Source organism: Nerophis ophidion, linkage group LG01 (genome assembly GCF_033978795.1).
Source record: "Nerophis ophidion isolate RoL-2023_Sa linkage group LG01, RoL_Noph_v1.0, whole genome shotgun sequence".
In the NCBI taxonomy this organism is placed as follows: domain Eukaryota; kingdom Metazoa; phylum Chordata; class Actinopteri; order Syngnathiformes; family Syngnathidae; genus Nerophis; species Nerophis ophidion.
Window position 1 is genome coordinate 60,068,353 of NC_084611.1, and position 12,089 is coordinate 60,080,441.

The 12,089-nt window shown below is 38.7% G+C and overlaps 1 protein-coding gene across 3 annotated transcripts in view; it reads right to left on the minus strand.

Moving 5' to 3' along the window:
* Positions 1-2,547, minus strand: part of LOC133557813 (high affinity choline transporter 1-like) — a 41,313-nt gene extending 38,766 nt beyond the window's left edge. For all 3 annotated transcript variants that reach the window (XM_061908647.1, XM_061908639.1, XM_061908630.1), the window contains exon 1: positions 2,273-2,547. The gene's annotated coding sequence lies outside the window, so the exon portion shown is untranslated. The remainder of the gene's footprint in view (positions 1-2,272) is intronic.
* Positions 2,548-12,089: the final 9,542 nt, after the last annotated feature.

The window sequence follows — 12,089 nt, forward strand, 5'->3', positions numbered from 1 at the left end:
TTTTGTTTTGTTTAATAGTTAAAACAAATTTATATTATTGCAATCAGTTGATAAAACATTGTCCTTTACAATTATAAAAGCTTTTTAAAAAAAAATATACTACTCTGCTAGCATGTCAGCAGACTGGGGTAGATCCTGCTGAAATCCTATGTATTGAATGAATACAGAATCATTTTGAATCGGAAAAACATCGTTTTTGAATCGAAAAACGAATCGAATCGAAAAAAATCGATATATTATCAAATCGTGACCCCAAGAATCGATATTGAATCGAATCGTGGGACACCCAAAGATTCACAGCCCTAATATATAAGCTAAGAATTGATAATGTTTCCCATATTATTCCTGTTTTGTATGACATCATGCAAGTTTGAAAATGAAGTAATTTCAAATATCTTTAATAATAATTTATTCTTAGTGAGAAAAATGTTTGTGTATTCGAGTAAAAACAATGATAGAAAACCATGCGATAATATAATTTAGTGTAAAGCTGCAAGGGCAAGAGCAAATTGACCACAACATGGTGTTCCCAAGTAAATTTAACTACTCAACCAAATAATTACGTTTGTAAACCATGTATGGAAAATAACCCAGCTATTGCTAATTACTGTTAGCGAGTAACTAATATTATTTAATAGTGTAATGATTAAATCAATAATCACATTAAAACAGAGTAATGAGATGTCACTCTTAACATAAGTGACTTACATTTTTCACATCAACAACTGGCTTACGCAGCACTTGGTAACTTTCCATAACTCAACAAGAGTCAGAGCAAAGCAGGAAACTGTAACAGATGCCGAAAGTTCGGGGTTGGAACTGATGTTATTAATAGAAATATGCAGTCATTAAGAAGCCGTACAGTTACTCGTGTTTTTTTTATTTCATTCTAAGGTTCCAAAAAGACAATAATATAAACATCCCAAGCCATTAGACAAAAATCTAAGTCTTAAATATATACAAATGAATTGATTCATTTGTATATATTTAAGACAAGTTGTAAAACGTATTCGGGTGTTACCATTTAGTGGTCAATTGTACGGAATATGTACTGAACTGTGCCATCTACTAATAAAAGTTTCAATCAATCAATCAATTAATCAATCAAAATATAAATATGGGTGATTTAGGGTCTTACATCCCACACAGTGACACCAGATGTACATATGTACAGTTGAAGTAAACACACTACATGGTTGACGTCCCCTACTGACATTTGAAGTCATTGCATCAGAAGGCTCAATGTAACCTTTGGTGGTGTTTGGCTGGCAGCAAACTGGCAAAGGATTTATTTATCGCCTATGTAACCTGAGCGGCTTTCGACATGAGGACACTATCTGTCAAAATAAGGCATGTTCTTTGATACAGGTGCAAACGTGTGACTTGGCAGAGCCCAGCAAATACTGTCTATGAATACCTCCCTCCCTAGCCACAGGTCTCCATTACACTGTCTTCCAGTACTTTTCCGCTGCCCACCACTTCTCCATCCCCGCCCAATCAATCTCCTGCTGTTTGATAGGTTATTATCCACTAGCACCCAAATTGTATGTAAATAATGACTTTAATTGAATTCTGTACATGCATACTTACAAAGACAGACTGTCAAACATCAATTTAAACAGAAGAATATTGTTTTATGGAGAGAATAAACAGAAGACCCACTAAGAAAGTGGCCATTATTTACTGTATATGCAAACCATCCATAATATTATCACTCATTCTTCCCTCCTAATCATCAAGTATTAAATAGCTGGATCAGAACCAAGTAGAACACCTCAGGGACTATGTTATTGATAAAGAGGCACAGGTAAATAAAATGTGTCACTCAGATCATCAAAGGGTACTGCTATGAAAATAACATATTTGTTGAAGGAATTACAAACATGGCACTTTTGTGACAAAAACACATACACCACTAATACAGTTAATAATACATTTAGGTTTTAGTTTTTTTTCCAAATTAGTCCTTTTATTTGCATAGTGCAATCTTCATTATTCAAATTACAGGGAACTGCATCAGTAGCACTAAATTGACAATACAAAGACAACAAATGTACACCAGGGGGAGACTCACTAGAACGAGTGTGTGCCTTAAAAATAACACAAAACGCTAATAGGCTCATTTAGGTATGTGTCAAATCCCAACTTGAAAATAAATGTCAAGTACTCATGCCTCCATTATCTTTAAAGTTCATTCAATAAATCTGCATACAATCAAACCAAAACCTACAAATATGAGGGGTTAATTCAACAAACACAATATAATACTTACCTGAAACGTGGATGAGTGTGATATACACCAGATGATTAACTCAGTTCAGGGGGTAAAAAAATATAAAATATGTAGACCAACCAGGTATGGTGCTCAGACTATGGCAACACAAGGAAACAAAATGGGCTTGGTCAATTACTTTTCTCTTACAAAATAAAAAGTAAAATCAAATGTTTGTTCGTCTTTAAGGAGGTGTAGAGAGACAAGAACAACAAAAATCTGTGGAGAAATTAAAAGTTGGTTTTCACTCATTAGAAGAGGTCAATGAGAGAGGATGGAACTCTCCAGAAGCAGCGCCAAGCCTTTCTTTTAAAGCTCACCAAGTGGGCGCGGCCAAACGTCAAAGTGGAAAGGGGGAGGAAAACGCGAGCTGATTGGTGGCTAGACCAAGGCTCCTGAGTAATAGCCATTTAGAAGGCTTCTCAATGCAGACGGAGGCCCAACCCACATGGGCGATCCATATGGGGCCTGCTGTGAAGGGACTCTACACTACAGCTCCTTAACCTCCCCTCTGCTGGTCACTTAGGCCATCATTTTTTATTCAAGATTTTGGGTCATGCAACACATTTTTTGGTGGCTCTCTCGATTTTAGGTTATTAATCTGCTTCGAAAGAAATTGAATGGGTAAAACTATTGGAGGAATAACATATCCTTGGCTATGTTGCTTCCTTCTCGTCTGGAGTGTACTCCCCCGTGAGTGTCTGCTTCCTTGCTCAAGACTTCCACAAAGCCCTCCTTGTTTCTTTTCCATATGGTGGCGTGCATGAAGCATCAAGGGAATCACATGGGATCAAACTGTGCTGCAGCGGTGAATAAATGGGATTTTAAAAGGAATTAATGAACTGGATTTTTTTAAATGTTGTTTTATTTTACGCTATTCCAAAACTCATTTGCTTCCGGTGAAGTCAAACCTGTTTGCGTGCAGCAGCAAAAACAAAAAATGATGCCGTTTTCACTCTTGTGACAAATTCATTTTACGTTCAACAAATATGGCATACTGTATCAGGGGTCCTCAAGTACAAATCTTGAAGGTCCACAAATGTTATTTTGAAACAGGCTGGGTCCGTTTATAATCGGTCAAGCTTATATAGTAACAGGAGGTAGGTAGTAGTTTAATATTTTCTTAAAATTAACAAAAAATAAAATAAACATCCAATAAAATACATGAAAGATTTTCTTTGAAACAAAAATAAATAAAAACTTGAATAAAACTTTCAGTTTTAACAACAAATGTATACTTTTAAACACAACCCTCTTGCCCCTGGTAAACAAATGACCTCAACAGATCTCATTCATATGCAAATATAACTATGGTACAGTACATCCCCATGAATATTAGGAACAATGCTTAAAAATAGGTATGAATTAATCAAGTAGAAGAAAATATTGTGTGGTAAAAAATAATAGTAACAAATTAGGTTAATTGACAACACTAAATTGGCCCTAGTGTGTGAATGTGAGTGTGAATGTTGTCTGTCTATCTGTGTTGGCCCTGCGATGAGGTGGCGACTTGTCCAGGGTGTACCCTGCCTTCCGCCCGATTGTAGCTGAGATAGGCGCCAGCACCCCCCGCGACCCCGAAAGGGAATAAGCGGTAGAAAATGGATGGATGGATAGTCACCTGTATGTTACTTTTGAAAAGCTCCAGTTTCCTCTGGAAGGCACGGACGTTTGACATCAGCTCACACACTGTGTTCTTCTTCCCCTGTAGCTTGAGATTTAGGTCATTGAGATGGGAGGTTATATCAGCCAAAAATGCCACAGCTTGCTGTAGGTGTTACTTTTAGATACATTTTACAGCAACAGTTGCCAGGATTGGAGCTTATAACCTGCACAGCAGCAATGAATACATTATATTTATATAAAGCTTTTTCACACACCAATAAAGTTATAACCTCTTAAACCAGGGGTGTCAAACATACCCGCGGGATGCGTTTGCTAAGTATAAAAAATTGCCAACATTTTTGAAAGACAGAAACTGCTGTTTTACATGTGTCCACTAGATGTCGCAATAACAATACTTTGTAGATTATGCTACATATTTAAAAAAAATAAACTACATGATGAGGGAAATAAGTAAACTACATAAGTAACATCCTGTAATTTGATTTTGATATCATTTTTTAATCTTGATAGATTGAAAATTAACACCAATGAGTTGACTGATGAACATTATCCCATAATTTATTCAGAAAGTATAAATAATTTTAAATAAAAATAGAATACTATTAACTGTGACATGTTAGTGTAAAAAAAAAACAAAAAAAAACATTTTGATTTGTTAATTTTTTTAGAATGCGCATGTTCTATTTTTAAACAAAAAAGACAATTTGAAGTTGTCATTATTTTTAAGTTATCATGCCGTGATTTTACCCACGATCTAAAATGAGTTTGACACCCCTGTCTTAAACCCTTGCTTTGCTGCAAAAATTATATATTCAAAATACATATATATTTTTCTCAGATTCTTTATGAGCTACATCAAAGTAAACAGGAGACTTTGATGTAAAAAGTCCATCCATCCATCCATTTTCTACCGCTTATTCCCTTTCGGGGTCGCGGGGGGCGCTGGCGCCTATCTCAGCTACAATCGGGCGGAAGGCAGGGTACACCCTGGACAAGTCGCCACCTCATCGCAGGGCCATACAATTTAAATCCACTTTAAATTTTAGCAATAGAGGAATTGATATTTTCATCACTACAGTGGGGTCAAAGTCAAGGCCCGCTGGCCAGATTCGGCGCGGTAATTAGTCATCTATGACCCCCTGGACGATATTCAATTAGAACCGGCCCACAGGTCACAACCGCCTGCTGCTGTTTTGCACGCACCAATACTCTATCAGTGTTGGCACTAAGAATTTTCAAAATGGGGTCCCAGGGACCAAATCAAGTCTTAAGTAAATTGTTTGGGTCCCAATTTTTTGTAACCGTTTTAAGAACAAATGATAAATGTATGTGTGGAGAGGCAAAGCCGATGGTCCGACAGAGCGGCAGGGCACGCTGGAGCCCAGCCCAAGATGGCGGCGAGGAGGCGGAGATAGCGAGCGAGGCGGGGTGTGCCGGAAGTGACGCCACAAGCGAGATCAGGTGCGTGGATCGCGCACCTGGATACAATCAATGACTCATCGCACACTGTTAAAAGGGGTGGCAGCTGTGAATGCGAGGTACAGCTACTGGGCAGGACGGAGGTTACGGAAGCGGAAGTAAACCAAGGAGCGCTAGCTGACAAGTGAGAGTGTCTAAATATTTTTGGCGGTTGTGCATAAACTGTTTTGTGACTGGATCGAGATGGAAGGGGATAGTGACGGGATGTGTGGGGAAAGTATGGACATGGATAGGACTAGAGGAGAGAGAGGAAAGAAGGGGAGAGGAGGGATTGAAGGAAAGTCGAGTGCTAAAAGAGTGCACAAAGACGATGAAGAGGTAGATAAGAGGAAAAAGGTTATGGTAGATAATTACAAGATCATTTATACATTTAAATCAAGTCAAGATATAAATGACATTAGTTTGATGACACTGGTTAAGGGGTTAAAGAAGGACATTGGAGAGGTGGAGATAGCGAAGGTGCTCAAGGACGGACGGCTGTTGATTAAATGCAAAAATGGAGAGCAAAAAAACAAAGCAATGCGTTTGCAAAAACTGTGCAACAAGATAATAAAGGGAAAAATCGAAGTGGGAGAACAAAAGGGGGCAAGAGGAGATGTGACAGGAATCCCAAGAGGTGAAAATTTAGAGGATTTGAAAAGACAAATAAAAGGGGGAACTGTCACAATGATGAAAAGAAAAATAGCATTTAGGAATGGTGAAAAGACAGAGCAAATCTGTGCTAGTACAGTTTGCAGAGGAAGTCCTCCCAGAAAGAATCATGATTGGGTATTTAAGCTTCTATGTTAGAGCTTACGTGCCACCCCCAGTACGATGTTCATGACACACACTAGCTATGTGCTAGTGTGTGTCATGCTAAATTGAGATGTGGAAGGTGTGGAGGGGAGCATGAGTATGACAATGTGGAAGCCATGAACAGGTCAAGTGTTGTAACTCTGGCAGGAATCACACAGCAGTGTGTGGGGGTTGCATCGTAAGGAAACAGGCAACAGAAGTACAGCAAATCAGAGTTGAAAGAAATATTACATACGCAGAAGCAGTTAAAGTAAGAAATCAAGAAAGTGCAGAACAGGACAGAAGTGAGAATAGTTTAAGAAATAAAAAACAAGAGGCAGCAAATACAGGAATATCCATGGACAAGCTAGTTGTATTCCTGGCTTATGTAATAAACTGTACACAACAGGCTATAAATAAGACTGAAAAGATGAAAATAATTGTCGAAGCAACAGCAAAGTTTTTAAATTTAAAAGAACTATCTTGGGAACAGGTGCAAGGTGAACTACAGAGAGTAGACGAGACGGAGTCATGTTACCACAATCCATTTTAATTGTTCAGTGGAATGCCAGAAGTTTGATTGCAAACGGACAGGAATTAAAGGGATATATTAATAATATGAAAACTAAACCACATATAATATGTATTTAAGAAACATGGCTGATTCCCAAAATTAAACTTTATAATAAAAGGATATATAACAATACGTAAAGATAGGAATGATGGGCAAGGAGGAGGATGTGCCAAATTTATTAAAGAAGACATGCATTATTCAATACTAAAAGTAAAACAAGAACTAGAAATAGTAGGAGTAGAAGTATGGAATAATAAAGAAAGATACAAAGTGCTAAACTTCTATAATCCATCCAAAAAATTTGAAATTCATCAACTAAAAACAATAATCTAGCACTGGAGTGGCAATTTCATTTGGTGTGATGACTTTAATGCAAAGACATGCACCTGGGGATAGGTTGATTGGCAACACTAAATTGGCCCTAGTGTGTGAATGTGAGCGTGAATGTTGTCTGTCTATCTGTGTTGGCCCTGCGATGAGGTGGCGGCTTGTCCAGGGTGTAGCCTGCCTTCCGCCCGATTGTAGCTGAGATAGGCGCCAGCACCCCCGCGACCCCAAAAGGGAATAAGCAGTATAAAATGGATGGATGGATGGATGGACTTTAATGCACATAGCACAATGTGGGGTGGAATGGATGACTGGAATGGGGGAATATTGGAAGTATTTTTGGAGGAAAAAGAACTGGTGTGTGTGAATGATGGGTCGGGAACAAGATTAGATGTAGTCACGGGTAAAGAAACAGCAATAGATTTAACACTAGCGTCACAAGGGTTAGCAGGAAAGGTGGAGTGGGAAGTAAATAAATGCAGCACTATGGGAAGTGATCACTACCCAATCTTCAATCACATAAACATAAACCAAAGGACAGAAAGCACTAGGATAGAAGGGAGATGAAAGTATAGTCATGGTGACTGGGGACAATTTATGGAAATTACCAAAATAACATTAAAGGAAGTGGATATAAATCAAGATATTGAACAATTAAATACAGATATTACAAAGTGCATAATGGAAGCAGCCGAACAGAGCATACCAAGGAGTAGAATAGGGAGAAGAAGGAAGATAGTGCCGTGGTGGACACAAGAGTCCACATATGCAATACAAGAACGGAATAGAGCATTTAGAATATTGAGAAGAACACATCATTTCCAAGATAAGATCCAATATAAAATGCACCAAGCTAGACTAAGGTATGTTATTAAAAAAACAAGAAAACACTATTGGAGAACTTTTTGTGAAACGCTAAATAGGCCAAGTGTGGGGAATGATCAAGAAAATGTCAGGGATCAGTAAAAAACATAAAAATCATGTGATGAAAGATGGAACACGGTGTGTGGTAGAAAAGAAAGAAAAAGCAGAACTTTTAGCAAAAACTTTTGTTATAGTGCAGAGTAATGATAATTTGAGAAATGTAGAAAAACAAAAGAGAGAAGAAACAATTAGTTTAAATATTGAGGAAATGAAGGAAGACAACGATAATAGCTTTACCAACACTACAACATGACATTTTCTTTGGATGAAATGGTTCGAATTTTGAAAAAGGTTAAAAATACGACGCCAGGAAAAGACCTGGTGAGTCATCAAATTATCAAAAACTTAGGTAGCATCGGCAAAGAAGTGGTCTTGAAATTATATAACAGGATATATGAAGAAGGAAAATTACCAGCTGAGTGGAAAACAGCTGTAATAATTCCAATATGCAAGCCAGGGAAAGACCCAGAAGAGGCAGGAAATGATAGGCCGATAGCATTGACCTCAAATTTGGGCAAAGTAAGGGAAAACATGATTAATGAAAGACTAGTATATTATATAGAGTCAAAAGAAATAATAAAAAACTACCAAAGTGGTTTTCGCACAGCAAAGAACACAAACGACCCAGCAGTGCAGCTGGAAGAGGAAATTAGAAAGGGACAAATAAATAAAGAAAGTATAATTGCGGTATTTTTTGACATAGAGAAAGCGTATGATATGAAACAGGGGTTGCTGATGAAACTAAATAAGATTGGGATTATAGGGAGAATGTACAGATGGATAAAATACTTCTTAACAAGTACAACATTATTAGTAAAAATAGAGAATGAATATAGCAGAAAATATGAAGTGGAAAATGGGACCCCGCAAGGGAGTATAATAAGTCCAGTACTATTTTCCATAATGATAAATGAAGTTTTTAGTGAAGTGGAAGGGTTAGTGGAGGTGGCATTGTTTGCTGATGATGGAGTGATGTGGAAGAGAGGTAGAAATACAAATCATATAGAAAAGAAGATTCAAAAAGCGGTAAATAATGTTCAAGACTGGGGAACGGCTTGGGGTTTAAGATTCTCTGTTGGAAAGACAAAAGTCACACATTTTACAAAGAGGAAAGTACAAAACAAGCTCCAAATAAAACTCTGTGGAGAAAATTTAGAAGAGGTACAAGTATTTAAATATTTAAGAATATGGTTTGATAAAAATATTAACTGGTCAACCCACATCAGCAAAATAGTGGACAAAAGTAAAAAGGTATTAAATATAATGAGTGCTTTGAGGGGTAAAGATTGGGGGGCTGCTAGGTTGACATTGAAAACAATAAACATCACTTTAATTTGATCCGTTATTGATTAAGGATGCATTATTTACCAATCTGCTTCAAAAACATTACTTGGGAAAATAGATAGGATCCAGTTGCAGGCTTTACGGTTATGTTGTGGAGCTACTAAATCAACCCCAGTTGTAGCATTACAAAAAGGAATGAACAAAAAACCTTTGGACATGAGGAGAGATCAACTCTCAGCAGTTTATTGGGCAAACTTAAAAGGATCCAAACAAGGACATCGAACTCGTCAAGTGCTACTAAACTGCCAAGAAAAAGAGAAGAAAAAAAATGAATAGTTTTGGGTGGATAATAGGGGGAAGTGGTAGCAATTTATATGGCAGTTAACTGGATAGAGGAAAACAAAGCAAGGAAGGTAGTCGTGTGCTCGGACTCAAGCAGTGCATTGATGAGCATAAAAAACATAGCATCAGAAACAAGACAAGATATAGATTATGAAATAGTTCAGGCAATCTACAGAATAAATAAAGGAGTGGTAACATTTCTCATTTCTTTGGGTTACTGCTCATGTAGGAGTTGTGGGGAATGAATTAGCTGATAGATATGCAAAAGAAGCAACCACTAAAACAGAAGTAAACATGGAGATTAAGCACAGTAAAGAAGAAGTGAAGAACATATTTAAGATAGAACACAATAAAAAAGTGCAGGATAATTGGATTAAGGAAACAAAAGGTAGAGCGTATTACAAAGTCCAGAGGAGAGTAGGTGTAATGAGTGGAGGGGGTAGAAATAGGAAGGAAGAAGACATTATTACTAGAATGAGATTAGGACATACATATCTAAATAGTTCATTGAAATTGATATGGAAACATAGTACAGGACTGTGTGATTCTTGCCATCAGATAGAAAGTGTTGGCCATGTTTTAATAAACTGTAGGAAATACAATGGAGAAAGGGAAATACTGGAAACTAAGTTGGCGAAAGAAACTATTAGGTTAGTAGTGGAAGATGTATTAGGATTGAATTCAGAAGACAGGATATATAGCAATATACACTTATTTAAAAAACACTGACTTGGTTAAATAAAAGAATATAGAGTAGGGATCCATCTCGGTCCACACTCCATTACATGCACACCAGGAGTTTGCTTTCCAACCGCCATAAAAACATAAGAAGAAGAAGAAGAAGAACGCAAGGGACAGAGGTGGGGAGACTGGAAGAAGCAGGAGTGCAGCTGACGCAGAGGGAGAGAGGAGGAGAGCCAAAGACAGACGACGAGCAAGCGGAAAAGAGGAGCGGAAAAGCGACCTGGACTGAGGTGTTTATTGAAAATAAACAAAGTCAAACTGCTTGAAGTCATGTCCTACTTTGGTGGTCCATGGAACCCGCAAGGCGACGGCTTGAGACCGCCACATTTGGCGCCCAACCTGGCTGGACCACCGGAGGCAGGGGAGGAGGATCCCCTCTGGGCTCTCGTTGACGCGCTGGAGGGCGGCGAATGGCCCCCCGAAGATGATGATGAAGAAGAACATGATGATGAGGATGATGAACAAAAGGACAAAGAAGACAAAGAAGACAAAGACACAGAAGAAGAAGAAGACAAAGAAACAGAAGAAGAAAAAGACAAAGACAAAGAAAAGGATGAAGGAAAGGATGAAGGAAAAGACAAAAAAGACGAGGAAGAAATAGAACATGCGACAAAGGAGAAGACAGGGGGCACAGGTGGTCGTGGCCGTCTTCACTTCCTGCTCCCGAAAGAAAAGGAGGGGGAAGTATGCTTCTGGCGATGGAGGACTGTGAAGAGGCGGAGCAGGGCCTGCTGGAGAGATGGCGGCGAGGAGGCGTAGATGGCGAAGATGGCGAGCGAGCGGCGAGGCGGGGCGTGCCGGGTGCGACGCCACAAGCGAGATCAGGTGCGTGGATCGCGGACCTGGATACAATTAATGAATCCTCTTGCACTAAAAGGGGCGGCAGCTGTGAACGCGAGGGACAGAGGCGGAGAAGCTGGAAGAAGCAGGAGTGCAGCTGACGCAGAGCGAGAGAGGAGGAGAGCCGAAGAGAGACGACAAGCGAGCGGAAAAGAGGAGTGGAAAAGCGACCTGGACTGAGGTGTTTATTGAAAATAAACAAAGTTAAACAGCTCGAAGTCTAGTCCTTTCTTGGTGGTCCATGGAACCCGTAAGGCGACGGCTTGAGACCGTCACAGTATGCATTATCCTGTTATATCTCACATTCCATATTGTGTTTTGAGAAAAAGGTTGTCATAAACGTTACTTAATTCATTTTTTTGCTTATGTAAATGTATTCAGTTCTAAACATTCATTCACTTTTTTCTTTGATTCATGCATCTAAACTTTACAGCTGCCGATATTTTTTTCTAAATTCCTATTGTAATATTTTCAGAATGTTCTATTGATTCTATTTTTGGCCAAAGTAAGACGAAGAAAACAATCTGAAGTTGTCTTTATTTTTTTGTTTTAATGCCATGTTTTTTAATAGTCCGGCACACGTGTGCACACATTTTCCTCCATGTGGCCCCTGAGCTAAAATGTGTTTGACACCCCTGCATTACTGTTTTGTTTTATGAAATTCTTGTGTTCTTGTTTCCATTTAACTGCTTGTAGTTTGAATTGTATTCCATAATTGTTTAGTTAATTTATGCAGCCAATGTTTTTACGGTTATGTGGCGGTGGCCTATACAAGTTAGCAGATCCAGTGGCATAGGATTGGGTTCAACATTGGGAGTGACGCGCGCACACACACACACACACACACACACACATACACACACACACACACACACACACACACACACGCACGCACGTACGCAC